At 43.1% G+C, this 13,485-nt stretch overlaps 1 pseudogene; it reads right to left on the minus strand.

Moving 5' to 3' along the window:
- Positions 1-219: 219 nt before the first annotated feature.
- On the minus strand, positions 220-666 carry LOC129673157 (signal recognition particle 19 kDa protein-like; annotated as a pseudogene).
- Between the last annotated feature and the right edge of the window lie 12,819 nt (positions 667-13,485).

The raw sequence follows: 13,485 nt of genomic DNA on the forward strand, positions 1-13,485 counted from the left end.
ATATATATATATATATATATATATATATATATATATTATTCTTTCTTCCACACACACAAGCTTTCCTTTGTAGAGTATAAAAGCTAGATGCAAACTTTTGATGTAAACTGATTTCCTTGTTAACTCTGTTGATGAAGATGGGAGACCCACCTGTTCACAGCTCAATTAAATGTCACAAACAAAAAGCTTTTCCCCGAGACACAAAGCTGCCCGTGCCTCTCACAGCAGGACTGTGTGCCTCACATCCATACTACATCCTTTCTTCTTTCCTTTCCCTTTTTTACTCCCCTCTCCTTGCTGAAGACTTGGGTCAGCACCTCCTGTTTTTTCGTGTCCTTGCTTTTAGCTTGGGGATCATTTCTGCTTCATACAGTGTCACTGATTTATGTGAAGGACACTGTATAAGACAGAGCCGAGCACTGACTCTGCCTCCGCACTGAACATCGAGATTCCATGCTCTAGAGTACACCTTGTTTTTCTCCAGAAAGGCTTTCAGGCCAACTGCTTAGCATATTCCTTGGATCTCCATAGTGGTGAGGTTTTCTACAGCCTTACTTATGGGAATCCATCTCCCATCAGCTGGGGTATTATTATTATTTAAATAAGCAGAGTAGATTTGAATAAACCTGTCTGGTTGGCTGGGGACCTTGCGGTTGTGCAAGCCATTGACACAGGAGTCCCCACAGCATGCTGAAAACCAGCTGGAGGTTGACTGGGACCTCAGAGACCCCACAGTAAGTATTTTACATCTCCTTTCCCCATCCCTTCCAATTTCATGAACTCTGATCCTAACTGTGTGGCTGTTAACTTAGGGTGACTATACCCAGATTATTTCAGAATCCAAGTCACCTTGGGAGGGAAGCTCGTTGGTTTCCACAGAAGAGCTTTTGTTTTCAAAGCAAGACCTAAGAGCAAGGAGTCACCAAAGCAAACAGCTGCCATCCTTGATATAATATTGGCTATCCAAGCTGTGGCTACACATTAACCAAAATTGGGGACCCACCTATGGCTTTGATATCATCCTCAGGAAGTTGTCTCACCCCACATTTACTCAGATTGAGCATGCTCCCCCTCCCTAGTGCCACTTTGACCTTGTCCACATGTTGATAATACAGTTCAGGTCTTTTCATTTCCCCATCATCCTGTCTCTTCCACTATACAGACCTCTTGAGAACAGGCTTTGTGTTTGCGGTGACACAAAGTCACAGCTCCATTACAGCCTCCAAAGTTACTATCTACTACTGATCACTTATGCGTGTCTGTGTTTATACATTCAACCTGTGAGGAAGAAATTCTCATCCCGTTTTTAGTGAATGAGTCAGCTAGGAACACAGAGAAGCATATTGTAGTCTCCAAACCACCCAAGTAGAAGTGGTACATGGCTAAGCTGGAGCTCTGATTTCCCACGTCTTGCCTATTGTCATAAGTTTATTAACTTGAATTTGTTGATATTAAGAGATCATGTTCAAACCTTGGAAGACAGGCCAGCACCGCAGAGCTCTCTGTGCTTAGTGGGGGTCAAAAGAGTCTTCTAGCAGCTACTAGAAAGAGTTGGGTGTAGGTGAAGATACGCACCATGTAGGCTGTATTGACAAGGGGGTTTATTTAGAAACCCGTAAACACCTGGCAGATGCTGCATTTATTGGAAGGAGAAGGATCAGGTCATGTGAAAGTGTGGGGAGTTGAGCCATGATGGCACACGCAAAGGGTCATGGAAGAAGGAAGTCTGGGCCAGCATCCTGGCCTCGGGCCCCATTCCTTGCCTGTGCTGACATCTGGTCTTCAACACCAGTAGTTTGTTTGCTTGTTAGGGCTCCCCATCTCCCGCCTCCTTCATCCCACCCCTCTCAGGCTTCCAGACTGCTGACCTCATCATGTGGTGACTGCTGCTTTCCAGCAGCCTTATCCAAACCACTTCCTCTCCCAGAGGAGAAATGGCAAACAAAACAAAAAACAAACAAACAAACAAATAAAAAACCCTCCAGGAAAAGCAGCTAACATCTAATTTTAGCACAACAGTCTCTAAAATCAGACCCTGAGTTCAAACCCAACTTTGGCATTCTTTTGTTTACTTATGTGCATGTTAAATAATTTAGCAACCACGTACCTTGGTTTTCTCATCTATAAGGTGGAAATAGTCATTTCTATCAGAAAGACATCTGGGAAATGAAATAAGATGACAGAATTTGGTAAATGTGTATGGCTTTTCTGTTCCTTCTCAGTTCTGATACTGTCAGCATCCCTTTTGTGTGATACTCAGTAGGGAGCTGGATAGAACATGAATCACGGTTGGAGGAGAGGTCAAAGATGTTCCAAGAGCCTTCAGAACCTCTCTTAAAGCCTTCTAAGATGGAAATGCTGAAAACCTAGTCCTTTCACCCTGATATTCAAACACCTGTCAGGCAGTAAAGGGGCACCTCCATACTCCTGCTTTCTGGGGAGTAGGCAGATTTGTTACTGTCGAAATTTTATTACACAAAGGCCTTGCCAGAGCTGGAGGATCCTCTAGATCCCTCCTCTAGAGAGGAGGGAATGGGTACCCCTTTCCAGGGCCCTGCCTCTGCAGAGCCTAGCAGACAACTTGGAACTCATCAGCTCAGAAGTGGAGAGACAGGTTTTGAGCAGTGGAGGCTTGAGGGCAATTTAGATTTCCAGTTAAAGCACTGGAGTTCTCCAAGAGCTTTGCTTTTAACTCTCTCTTCCTGTCACTTGGAGTCTCCTTGAGAACCCAAGAGAGAATTTCCAGGAAAAGCTGTCAGGAGATAAAAGGAGATAAAAGGAGAAGCATGAAAAGAGCAGGACTTTAACAGTTATTCAGGAGAAGTTAGATAATGGCTGTTAATTAACTCTCATCCGTGTGCACAGCAGCTGTATAAATGACCATAGCTGTAACGCAGTCCCATGAATGGGGTCTACAAGACAAATTTCCAGGGCAGGGTGGGCTAGCCTCTCTTGGCTTCTCTCCTCTAACTCTTTGCCTCCCGGGCTTGGGAGCCACTGAAGCTCAGAAATACAAAGTCTGGCCTGAGTTACAAAGCCATTGGTGGTACTGGGGCTTTTCTTAGTGTAGCACAGTGCTGGAGTCTCACCAAATAGGTAAAGAATCCCAGACACCTGGATTCACATACTTTCTTGTAGAAACTCATTTCTTTGCAGTTTTCAACCATCTTGTTGGCTATCTCTGGCCTGTTGATAATGTGCCCCCTAGTGGACATCTAAAAAACCCTTTTCTTGATCTATTATGTAATGCTCCTGCATGCCTACAATCCTTGAATCCTCAAGGCAAAGCTAGAAAGAAGAAAGAGGGTGAAAGTTGGGATCCTTTCATAAATGCTTGTGTGGAGGAGCAGTGTTTCTGGGTAGTCTGGGAGGGAAAACGTCAGGGTATGTCTAATATTCCATGTTCTGGTTTAACCAGCATCTTGTGTTTTGAAAAAGATTCACAGCTCATGGAGGAAAGAAACAGTGAATTGCAGTGTGACTATCTTCTGAATTCTAGGCATTGTCCCATCTATTTGGACACATCCCTATCTGAGAGATACAAACACCTGTACTCAAGTGACCTTTCTGGGGAAGATATATAGGAAGATTTTGACCAATGACCCTGACCACCAGCTACCTTACACGCACTATCTTAGACACAGTGTATACAAAATTGAGTTATTCAACTTCTCTATAGACTAATAGATATAGATAATAGAATGTGGCCTACAGAGTTATCAGAATGAAACACATTGCTCTCTTAAAGTTCTCATTGCCTAGCCAAGAGCACTTCATAAGTGCGTACATTCAGTGAGACACAGGCTACTGCTGTGACAGAAAGCTCCAGTTATCCTTGTTCTACAGATAAAAAAGCCAAGGCACAGGAAACATGCTCACTCCTCTAGCAAGGAGCAGAGCTGAGATCTGCATGAACAGCCTGGGCCAGGATACATTCTCTGAACTCCTACACCACTCTCTTTTTACTCAAACACACCAAGCTCTCTTTGTAGAGATGTTGTGGGAATACATTTGTGTGGGGTGCAGATGGAGTCCAGAGGTTGACCTTAGGTGTTGTTCCTCAGGGCATCATGCACTTTGGGTTTTTTGGTGGTGTTGTTTGTGTTTGGCTTGGAGCTCAGTGATTCAGCTAGGCTAGCTAGTGAACAAACCCCAGTGATTTACCATGCTCTGCTTTGATAATGTGAGTTCTGGGGACCACACTCAGGTTCTCACACTTGTGCAGCGGCATGCACTTGAACCAACTGAACTTTCTCACCACCCATTTAACTAACACACCAGCCCTTTCAACAGGAGTATTTTCATCCTAAAGAAGGCTGGTATCAGCTCTAAGAGCTATTAAACAAATTTCAAAATGATCAAAATCGAAGTGACTCTAAAACAAGATTTTCCCATTAAGCAAACAGTTTGGTTATAAGTGGGATTTTAATTTCACTCCTGTTGCTGTGATGAAATATCCAGACAAAAATCAACAGGAGAGCAGGGGTTTACTTTGGCTTACAGTTCCAGGTAACAGTCCATCATTGTAGGAAAAGTCAGGAAGCATCTAGAAACAACATATCTACAGTCAAGACAGAGATAAATTAATGCATATATGTTCACCTGCTTGCTTGATTTCTCTACTGTCTTATGGTTTAGAATCCTCTGTCTAGGGAATGGTGCCACCCATAGTGGGCTGGGTCTTCCCACATCAATTGACTTAATTAAGATAATCTTCCATACATATTCTCATAAGTCAAACCCATGTGGAGAATCCTCCATGGAGACTATTCCCAGTGATTCTTAGGTTGTGTCAAGTTGACAGTTAAAGCTAGCATTCACAGTGTAGTACAAGTTACTTGTCCATTTGTATTTAAGGATCTGATCAACACTGTCCTGGTCTTTGGCTCTACATTTTCATTTAGATTTATCCTTTTGGCAAGATGAATTTGCTAAAAGAAAATCTAGAATTAGTCAATAAAGATATACTACACAGCTTTTATATTATTTTGACTTTCAATAGGCTTTTTAAAATGTTAAAATAAAAAATGCAAAGAGTATTGGTTTATTTCATTTACAGAGAAAGATAAATAGCCAACATCTATCTTCCAGAAAAGTCTTTATGTCCAATCATGCACAAATGATCAATAACAAGAAATATGAGGTAACAGGAGAAGAGAGACCTAACTCTCTAGCTACTTCAGGTTGTTCCAGGGATCTGAATGGTAATGCAGTGTCTGCATGCCACTTGTGTACATCATACTGAGATTTAAGCTGAGAGTAGATTCTTCAGACCAGCTGACCAGTAGCTCATAGAATGTCACCGTGATATCATTGAGAATATAGCTCACATCATGCTTAATATGTTTTCTGTGCCACCGATATATTCTAAATGTGTTAACAAGTCCAATTGTGGGTTGTACTTCAGTGATGTCAGTGTGGCTGGAAAAGATGAGATTTTCCTTCTGTCTCCAGGGTCTAGAGAAATGTGTCTTAGATGAGATATTCATTATTGTCTAGCAACACTAATGTGTCTGATAAATTACCACAGAGGCAAGGTAAGGATGGATATTTTTATTTTGCATGACAAGTTCCAGTATTGATTTTTCTAGGAAGAGTGTCAAAATGAGGTGGAATAATTGTCCTTGTCGTCTGGGTCAGAAGAGGGGCTTTCAGAGAGAAAATAATGCTAGCGGTGATAAAACTGGTTTGGTTTTTAGTAACCCAGGGGAAACCCATTCACAAACCAGAGTGGAAGCTCTTTCCCTCATGCCCAGGGAAAGGCTCCACCCTGGAAAACCCAGAGGATGTAGAGCCAGATCCTACCTTCTCCGTGGGGAGTGATCACAACCCAAGGAGGATAAATGCAATTGGCACTCAGGGATGGAGAGGATGGGAAAGCTGAAATGGGGAGTCATTTTACTATTTCCATGGGAAGAGGTTTGGAGACTAGGGACAAGGGAGACTGTGAGGATGGTAGTTGGAGTTAAAAGAAAAGATATGAGGCAAGGAGTTAAGAGATGAAGAGCATCTCTCGGGAAGGTGTCCCTCATGCTGCCCCCTCCAGAAGAAGCACACGCACAGCATAAGCACTTAGACATACACCAAGACACAATACATGGCATACACATGTATGAATGCATGGATACACACACATGTTTGTGTGACTTTGGTCAGCATTGGTAAATACCTGCAGATCTCATTATCTTAGCAGAGGCTATCTCTCCTACCTTCCCTGGGTCTGTCTTGAAAGGAAGTCTTCATGAATATCAAACTCATCATCTTCTTAGACATCATTTGTTTCTGGTGCACAAGAAGTCTCTTATTTTGTTTTCTAATGAGCTGGAGAAGAAATATCTAAGCTGAAACACAAAATGGTTTTCACACAATATATTTTGATCATTTTTTCCCCTCTTCCAACTCATTTCAGTTCCTCTCCACCTCCCTACCCATCCAACTTCATGTTCTTCCCCTCACTGGCCAGTATTTTTTCTCTCCTGTCCTCAATCTCTCTTTCACTCTCAAAAAAAAAAAAAATCAAAACAAACAAGCAAAAATCCAACATGACAAAAAATTTCCCCCAAAAAACCACCCATGTTAAAAAAAAGTGGAGTTCACTTTGTTTTGGCCAGCTACTCCTGGGCAGAGGTGCAGCCATGTACTGTTTGATATACATAGTGACAAAACAAACGAGCGAACATCTAATTTTCCCCTTGCCAGCAGACATCATTTGCAAATGTCTTCTTAGTTAGGAGTGGGACCCCATGGCCATGTCTCCCCCTCAGAGCTGGGACTTCTGCAGGTCTTCCGTGTTGCCACGGTGCCTTCATGTGCCTCAGTCCTGCTGTGTCAGGAAGACACTGCTTCCTTAGAGTCACCCACCACACCTGATCCATATAATCTTTCTGCTTCCTCTTCTGATCTGATCCCTGATCCTTGAGGGGAGGGCTTGGATAAAGATATCCCATTGAGGACGGAGTGCTCCAAAGCCTCTTACATTTTTCAGTTGCAGGAAAAGACATGCTTTTTTTAAAGGCGTATGACTGCATCTGTTAGCATATGAGGGTGTTTCATTCAAATATATTAATAGGGGCTGAAGAAATGCACAGTGGTTGAGGACACTTGTTGCTTTTTCAGAGGACCAAAGTTCAGTCCTCAGCACCCACATGATGGCTCACAATTGGCTATAACTCCAGTTTCAATGAATCCCATGCCCTCTTCTGGCTTCCATTTGGCATTGCACATACATATACGCAGGCAAAGCACTCATGCACACAAAATAAAAAGAAATAAAGTCTTTAATACCAAGAGCATGTTAAGATACGTCATTCTGGGATCAAGAGATGCCTCCGTCAGCATAGTGCTTTGTGAGGCCTTGAGTTTGGTCTCCAACACATCCATAAAAAGCTGGATGTGGTGACGTGCAGTTACAATCCACTTCCTGGTTAAACAGAGACCATTGGATCTCTGGGACTCACGGCGAGCCAGCCTAGGTAAACTAGGGTCCCAGTGAGAGAGCGTGCATACTAAAATAAAGTGGACAATATCTGTCCTCCACAAACACATGTACAGATATACATTCATATCTACATATACACATGTATATCCTCATACACAGTTGAGTGTGTACACATACATACACACACACACACACACACACACACACACACACACACACTACTTCCCCTCTCCAAATGAAGAAATGTAATGCCAAAGAAACCATGGACTCCAACTAGAGGACTCTCCTACGCCTTGTTCTGTCCTCTGAGGACATGGCACCATTCACACAGATTCACACATACATTTTAACAAAAATGAAAAACTTTATTATTCATAAACTGTAAATCGAGATTGTGATGGGTCTAGATATCACTGAGAACTAGAGACAGATATAAACAACTGATAAACTCCATGACAAAGATGCTCTCTGAAGTTTTTACAAGTTCTGTTTTCTAGAGCTATTAGGAGAGGAGTGCGAACATCATTTGTCCATGAACATGATGCAGAGGAGAGAAGAATGAGGGAAAGAAAGCTGCTGGGAAAAGACCCAGCCAAAGGAGTTCTGAATGGCCCTGCTGGGTTGGGCACATTCCACAGAAATGGTTTTTCTCATGACATTTGTCTCTGTGAGGACATGAGCACCGTGAGTTGGAAACTCCCCAAGGGACTCTCCAGGAAAGGAAATAATTGTTTCATTTCTCAAAATCCCTATGGCATTTGGAGGCTGGGAAGTTCAAGATCCCATCCCAGTGAGCAGCATTTTTGGTCAGGATGAGACTTGCTGCTTTTCCTTGAAGAACCCCTGTGCCTTCTCTCCTTCCCTGCCATGCATGGAGGGCATTTTAAGTATCAGATAACATGACATCACGATGGCCACAAAACTTCTCTAAAGAAAGGATGCATTATCCCCGATTCAAAGTCTAACAGCAAAACTCGTGTTTGGGGAGGGCAGTTGAGATGTAGATTGATGCCTGTGTGATATAGATGGGAAAAGATCAAACAGAAAAAAGGAGGTATTGTTAAAAACTAAAAAGAAGAAGAAGCAGAGGAACAACCAATACTCTCTGCAAGAGGTTTATTAGGGGGGTATGGAGGAAGTGGGTAGCAGGACATGGTGGGGGAAGAGAGGGGGAAAGGAGGGGCGCCCCAAGAGAGAGAGAGAGAGAGAGAAAGAGAAGAAAGAGAGGGTGTAAGAGTAAGAGAGTAAGAGTAAGAGAGAGACCATGTGTCTGATCAGCCCTTTTAAGGGGCACGATAACCACGCCTTCCAGGTGTATTCACCTGGCTGGCTGGTGACACCTGATGACATCATCATGGGTTGCTAGGTAACCCAGAAGCAGGTTGTGTTCCAAAATACTAACATTCCTCCCTTTTTCTATAATTAAAAAATGGGGAGCTTGGGCTGCCTTTTAAAAGGTAAGTTAAAGTATATAAATTTAGGCTCATTGGAAGCAGCTCTTGGTTGTCATGTAAGAGGTTGAGAGAGAGAAGAATTATAGCAACAAAATGGTCAGATTGCAAGGTCAAGAGTACGGGAAGCCTCTGCCCTGGAAAATTCAGGGTAGAGGGTTGTCAATAGAGAGAGTTGCCAGCCATGCAAGGCAGCAGGTAGGGACTGGGGAACACTGGGAGAACCTGGAGCCGCTTGTCCTGGTCCTGAAGCACACTCAGAAGCAGGTTGTGTTCCAAAATACTAACAGGTATGATATCTTCCAGTCCAGTCACTAAGAAGTTGGGATTGATAGTACAGAGTGGTGGTATTGGTGATGCTGCTGCTGAAAATGATGATAGTAGCTATCATTGATCTAAGCCTTGGTATGCTTCAAGTACTGAGCTAATACTTTAAGGATATTCTGCCGTCAATTCCTCTACAAGGCTAGGGAAATAGCTGAGTTGGTAGAGTGTTTGCCATATAAACATGAGGAGCAGAGTTCAGCCCTGCCACCAACATAAAAAGCTAGGCATGGTGTTGTGTGTTTACAACCCCAGAACTGGGAAGGCAGAGGCAGGAGGATGGGCAAGCTGACCAGCCACCTAAGCCTAACTGGCAAGCCCTAAATTCCAGAGAGAGACTTCTTCATTGCCTCGAGAAACAAGGTGGAGAGCTCCTGAGGATAGACACCCAAAACTGACCTCTGCTTTCCACATGCTTAGGAACATGTGAGTGCATATGCATGTGCCTTCCCCCAACACACACACACACACACACACACACACACACACACACACACACACACCATGAAGGCCATATACATTGATCAGCTCCATTCTGTAGAGGAAAAAAGCAAGATGAAGTAAACAATTAATGAAAAGAAACAGGATTTAACTTTGACTCACCTCCTCTAGCCTACCACTAGCTCACTTAAATGAGGGTTCTGGTATCCTCATCTGCAAAAAGATGCAGGCTAATCCTGAAGTACTCCATCTCCCCCAAGGTCCTTTGTCTTTTCACAGTGGGGTGTGATCTATCTTACTCTCTGAGATGAGGAGGAAATCTGGGATCAGGTGGGGAAGGAAGCCTATGTTCAAAAAAAAAAAAAAAATTAAAACCTTTTCACTTAGTTGGAGGGCAGTGGTAAACTTATGGCTGTTTCTTCTGTGAGAAAGGATGCCAACCAGGCCCAGAAGATATCTGAGCACTGCCAGGAGCCGTGAGGAAGCTCAACAAAGCCAGGTTTTGCAACCAATATTTGCACTTTCCCTTAACTGGAAGCTACTAGATTTTTTTTTCCAGACAATATTTGGAAAACTACAATCTTATCACCCTAAACAGCAGATGAATATTTTGAACTTTTGCCTATTTCTTCTGACTCAGTGAGGAGGGAGGAAGGAACTGCGGAAAACATTTTATTTATCTGCTTTGCAGACCACATCACTCTTCCTTTAAATGTTCATGTGTCGAAGCATGATTGTCTCTGTCGTTTGCACATCATTTGGAGAAGCTTCATGTACTCCATCCTGACGTTAGCTGTTTTTCTTACAAGGACGGGGAAGCTATGGCCCCTCACGGCCTTGGTGAGAGGATGAATTAACTAAACTGTTAAAGCTACCAGGAAGAAACTGTAAAGCTAGAATTTTCATTTTTGCCAGGGACTCCCCAGTCTTCTGTTCTTACAGGACATGTGTCAACACTATGTTTCAGCCTGGGCTGAAAAATGTGATGAGACTTTGTCAAAGCTCCCCCAGGCTAACTCAACACTGTCTTAGTGGCTCTGCTCTTCAGAGTGCAGAGCTCTCACCTCCTCTTTATATCACTGTATTTAGGAGATAGCTACAGGATCATGCCTCAGGGGCGGTCACACCACAGCACATCCTCTTTAAGGCCAATGTCCTCTATAGCTTACCATTCTCCATCCTAAGGCAGTAAGGCTGCAATAAACCTAGTGGTTGTATTTTCCCAGAATCCTGAAGGTCACATTGATGGCATTAGCAAGTGGGGCCTTTGGAAAGTGATTTAGGTCTTGAGGATGGAGCCCTCACAAATGAGATTAGTACACTTGTTAAAGACGCTCTGGGGTTTCTCTCTTGCCCTCTTTCTTCCATATAAAGACACAAAGAAAATAACAGCTTTCAAGGCTGAGGGGTCCTCCACAGAACCCAAGATATCCCCTGGAGTCACATGTCCGACCTCTAGAATGATAAGGGTTAGTTTACTGTAGTTTCTAAAATGCCTAGTTTATAGAACGTTGCCGCTACAACACTCCTATAGCTGCAGGAGTTATTGTTGGCTCTTGGGTAGGTAAAGGAATGTTTTGTGACTTCCTCTGCTTAATGGGAATTCACATCCCAGTGAACAACCTGCTCTTAATGGTGGTCTCACACATTATCACCCATTGAGGAAGTCATCAAGGATCAAGATGGGTCTGCCTAGCTTTTATCATATCTGAAAGAGAGACAGAAAGACAGAGAGACAGAAAGAGACAGAGACTATAGTTTTATGAGTAGGATGAGAACGAGGGAGAGCCAGGATTACACAGTCTCCTTTAACACATCTCATGTGTGTTTCCATGTGGTGTGAGGAAAGAGGACCTCAGCTTAACTCTCCTCCTGTGAATGCCTCGGTGTTCCTGGTAGAGAATCTGACTCCCTCAAACACGCAGCAGCAGTGTTTAGATTTCGAGGTGCACTGAGGGCGGCCCACAGTGAGGAGGTCATGGAAAGCCTGAATAACAGCTCTTCAGCTTCACACTCATTTTCACTGTCATTATTATTAGTATGCCTCAGAGTGCACTCACCAAAGTCTCCTGGGGACATACACAGGAAATATGAATGGATGTTCACAAACGCCTTGAAATGAGGCAAATGTTCATTGGCAGGACATCAAAAAGCGAAATGCAGCATGCTTCATGCGCTATCGTATTATCAGCGAAAATACACAAGTGCCAGCTATTTGAAACAATATGGATGGACTAAGAAACACGGTGCTAAGCAGAGGGGGGAAAGCTTGCTTTTAAGACTACCGGTGGTCTGAATTCCTTTGTACGAGCATTCAAAGCTGATTCAGGTGTTTAGGTTTGGTTACTACGGTATGCTTTTAAAGAGGATGGTGAGAGAGCCTGGCTCGCCCTCTTCTCAATCCAGTCATGAAACTATAATCATTCTCTCTCTCTCTCTCCCTCTCAGGGCCAGAGGTTAATATCAAGTATCATTTTGTATGGCTCTCTGCCTTATTTTTCAAACAAGTTCTCTTGCTGAACCTGGAGCTCCCTGATTCAGCAAGACTGGCTTGCAAATGAACTACAGGCATCTTCCTGTCTCTCCTTCGCCAGAATTGGAATTTGAGGTATATGACACGATGCCTGGCTCTTTATGTAGGCGTTGGGGATCCAGGCTCAGGTCTTCACGCTTGTATTCAAGAATTTTACCTACTGAGCCATATCCTAGGCCCAGAACTATTCTTTTTAAGAAGCAAAGGAATGATCAACATGAAAGCAAGCAGCGGAATGAGCCAGGAAGGATACAGGCTAAAAACAGTCATATCAGTTTCCATTCTATGTAGCATTTACATGTCACGTGTGTGTGTGTGTGTGTGTGTGTGTGTGTGTGTGTGTGTGTGTGTGTGTGTAGGTAGGTAGGTAGGTAGGTTTCTTAGTTTACCTAAATGAAAACATTTAAACTTCAATGTTAAAAGCTGAGAGATTTTTCTAATCTAAAATCAGGTGTTTCAAATGTGCTAAAGACTTGACTATATTGAAGTTTGGGTTTGGAATGCCTCCTAATGGCGCATGTATTCAAGGCTTGGAACTAATGGGATCCGGTGGCAACTCAGAGGTATGTGTCTGCAAGAGCTTTTCAGTCTCTGCGGTATGCCCTTTAAGGTGAATATGGGAACCTGCTTCTTCCTCTTTCTCTCTTAACCTAATATTAAAGCTTTTGGCTTCATCAGGTGCTTCCTATCCTGCTACAGGCTCCAAAGCAGCAGCCTTAATCAGCCTTGGAAACCTTTTTCTCTTTGTAAGTGGATTTATTGGGGGATATTTCCTTCAGTAACAGAAACTGACGGTCATGTATGCAGAAGTCTCCATTGTCCTAGCTCCCAGTCTACAATTGCTCCTCCTATACTCACCCCAGGTTACTCTTTCTTCTTTTTCCTTCCCTCTTCATTACTAACAAAGCAACAATTGGCCCCCACAAATGGATGGATTTCCAGCTATGACCCAGGAGTGATGGGCTCTTGGTCCCACTCAAGTTTCTCTCAGTCTGAGTCATCCATGGAGGACTGGCTGACCCTGGCTGATTTGCATCCAATCTAAATGTTGAAATATTCACTTTGACTCTGGTTTCAGCTATTTGCCTTCTTAAAAGAAAAAAAAATGGCAACCCAGCAAAGTACAGATCAGCATGTTTCCTGAAATTAGGATTTTGGTGGACATTTTGAATGTGGATGAGATATAAACTTAACTCCAAGGCAAGTAAGCATCAAATGAAGTATTCATTTTCACCAACAATTTAAGCAAGTTGTTGTCATTAGTGACAAGAATTGTGGATATATGCCTAGGAGTGGTA

This window comes from Psammomys obesus, unplaced genomic scaffold (assembly GCF_907164565.1).
Source record: "Psammomys obesus unplaced genomic scaffold, mPsaObe1.curated_primary_1811, whole genome shotgun sequence".
Classification (NCBI taxonomy): domain Eukaryota; kingdom Metazoa; phylum Chordata; class Mammalia; order Rodentia; family Muridae; genus Psammomys; species Psammomys obesus.